Genomic DNA, 3,195 nt, shown 5'->3' with positions numbered 1-3,195 from the left:
TGGAGAATTTTGAGCATTACTTTGCTAGCGTGTGAGATGAGTGCAACTATGTGGTAGTTTGAGCATTCTTTGGCATTGCCTTTTTTGGGGTTCAAATGAAACTGACCTTTTCCAGTCCTGTGGCCACTGTTGAGTTTTCCAAATTTGCTGATATTGAGTACAGCACTTTCATAGCATCATCTTTCAGGATTTGAAATAGCTCGACTGGAATTCCATCACCTCCACTAGCATTGTTCATAGTGGTGCTTCCTAAGGCCCACTTGACTTCACATTCCAGGATGTCTGGCTCTAGGTGAGTGATCACACCATCGTGATTATCTGGGTTGTGAAGATCTTTTTTGTATAGTTCTCTGTATTCTTTCCACCTCTTCTTAATATCTTCTGCTTCTGTTAAGTCTATACCATTTCTGTCCTTTATTGTGCCCATCTTTGCATGAAATGTTCTCTTGGTATCTCTAATTTTCTTAAAGAGAGCTCTAGTCTTTCCCATTCTATTGTTTTCCTCTATTTCTTTGTACTGATCACTGAGGAAGGCTTTCTTAACTCTCCTTGCTTTTCTTTGGAACTCTGCATTCAAATGGGTATATCTTTCCTTTTCTCCTTTGCCTTTTGCTTCTCTTCTATTCATAGCTACTTGTAAGGCCTCCTTAGACAACCATTTTGCATTTTTGCGTTTCTTTTTCTTGGGGATGGTCTTGAGCCCTGCCTCCTGTACAGTGTTATGAACCTCCTTCCATAGTTCTTCAGGCACTTTATCAGATCTAATCCCTCGAATCTATTTCTCACTTCCACTGTATAATCACAAGGGAGTTTATTTAGGTCATACCTGAATGGTCTAGTGGTTTTCTCTACTTTCTTCAAGTTAAGTTTGAATTTGGTAATAATGAGTTCATGGTCTGTGCCACATTCAGCTTCCAGTCTTGTTTTTGCTGACTATATAGAGCTTCTCTACCTTTGGGTGCAAAGAATATAATCAATCTGATTTTGGTATTGGCCATCTGGTGATGTCCATGTGTAGAGTCTTCTCTTGTGTTGTTGGAAGAGGGTGTTTGCTATGACCAGTGTGTTCTCTTGACAAAACTATATTAGCCTTTGCCCTGCTTCATTCTGTACTCCAAGGCCAGATTTGCCTGTTACTCCAGGTATTTCTTGACTTCCTACTTTTGCATTCCAGTGCCCTATAATGAAAAGGACATCTTTTTTGAGTGTTAGTTCTAGAAGGTCTTGTATGTCTTCATAGAACCATTCAACTTCAGCTTCTTCAGCATTACTGGTCAGGGCATAGACTTGGATTACTATAATATTGAGTGGTTTGCCTTGGAAACGTGTTCTTTCATGTATTATGTTGTTCTAACTTTGTGTATTTGCTGCTCAGTTTAGTTTTTGCTTAAAAAATGTATTTTTCATCAGCTCTGTGTCCTGGGTCCAGCATATTTCTGGTTGCCAAATTTTGCTTTCTTCCCTCAGGGGAAATCTTAAAGTATCTGTCAGTAACATTCCAGTCTACAGTCAGGAGTTAGGCACAAACCTACATCTTCCTCTATACAAAAAAATAAAACAGAATTCACTGTCATTCATCATCTTGTACATTTTCTCCATTTCCTTTTGGTTGATCTAAAAGTTACTTCAAGTTGTTTTTTCTTCTTTGGACAGGAAGGTAGGATTTATTGGTGGGCATGATTAAGATGGGGACAGCCCCCAAACTCTCATGAGTGCAGGGTCCACCAACTGTCCAGAGGGCCACAATTACGGATGTATTTGACCTCACATCCATCTGGGATGAGCCACTTTTCTGCCACCATATTTTCAAATTCATTCACATTAAACTTAGTAAATCACCACTTCTTGGAGATGTGGATCTTCTAGTGACCAGGGAAGTTGAACATGGCCCTGCAGAGGGCCTCAATCACATGCTCCTTGTTCTGCAACTTGGTGTGGATGGACATTATGACTCGGCCCATGTGGACTCTGACCACTGTGTCCTAGGGCTTTCCAAAGGCACCACGCATACCTGTCTGAAGCCTAGACTGGGGACAGCATGCCAGTCATGAATGTCCACTGGAAAGAGTTGTCTCCAAGGTCCCTGGGCAACCAGTCCTGGGAACAGGCTGTGTACAAGACCACGGAGGCTGCTGTTTTCAGCCATTGCACACTGAGCCCCTATGGGGAAAAGAGTGTAGTGGGCCTAATTGGCTGCAAATTCAAGTTCTATTTCGATCAGAGGTTACGATCCCTATTTATGTAAGCTATAGCTTCCAAAAGTAATGTTAAGCAAGGCCTTTTCCTCAATGGAATTTTAAAAGATGGTTTTAAACTCAAATTTAAAATGAAATCAGAAGATTGGGATTAACATATACACACTACTATATATAAAATAGATAATCAACAAGGACCTACTATATAGCACAGGGAACTCTACTTTATATTCTGTAGTAAGCTACATGGGAAGAAAATCTGCAGAAGAATAGACTTGGATTACTATGATATTGTACACATATATACACATATATGCACATATATTTATGTGCACATATACACATATAGTTTAATCACTTTGCTGTACATCTGAAACTAAAACAACACTGTAAATCAACTATACTCCAATATAAAATAAAAATTAAAAAATAAAAGGATATTTGAAAAGCTTAAAAAAGATATAAATGCCAAGAAATAGATATTCAGAGTGGGGCAAATTTTGGAGATCTGATTGTCTATGTCATCCTACTTAAACTATTTTGGATTATGTTTTGTGAAAGATTACCCTGGTCTTCAAGGAAATGTAGGTGATGTTTGGAGCTATGGACATCGTGTGTCATCAGGTATAGAGGGATGAGTGCTGAGTGCTAAGTCACCTCAGTTGTGTCCCACCCTTTGTGACCCCATGGCCTGCCAGGCTCCTCCGTCCAAGGGATTCTCCAGGCAAGAATACTGTAATGGGGTGCCATGCCCTCTTCCAGGGTATCTTCCCAACCCAGGGATCAAACCCACATTTCTTTATGTCTCCTGCATTGGCAGGTGAGTTCTTTACCACTCGTGATACCTGGGAAGTCCATATAAAGGAATATCTTACATATATTAAATACCTAGTGTATCATTTTGAGATCACTTTGAAGAAATAGATCTCCTGGGAGTCAGGGATTATGACAAAATGCATTGTCTTCATCAGAATATTAGAGGTAGTAGATGAAGGTATAT

The 3,195-nt window shown here is 39.7% G+C and overlaps 1 non-coding gene across 1 annotated transcript; it reads right to left on the bottom strand.

Annotated features, from left to right (window-relative positions):
• Positions 1 to 2,066: 2,066 nt before the first annotated feature.
• Positions 2,067 to 2,199, bottom strand: LOC139032307 (small nucleolar RNA SNORA70). Its single transcript, XR_011484837.1, has one exon. It is a non-coding gene; the product is annotated as a small nucleolar RNA SNORA70 (small nucleolar RNA).
• Between the last annotated feature and the right edge of the window lie 996 nt (positions 2,200 to 3,195).

This window comes from Odocoileus virginianus, chromosome 30, assembly GCF_023699985.2.
Source record: "Odocoileus virginianus isolate 20LAN1187 ecotype Illinois chromosome 30, Ovbor_1.2, whole genome shotgun sequence".
Lineage (NCBI taxonomy): Eukaryota > Metazoa > Chordata > Mammalia > Artiodactyla > Cervidae > Odocoileus > Odocoileus virginianus.
Note: the sequence above shows the minus strand (reverse complement) of the source record. Positions and strands in the feature narration are given on the sequence as shown.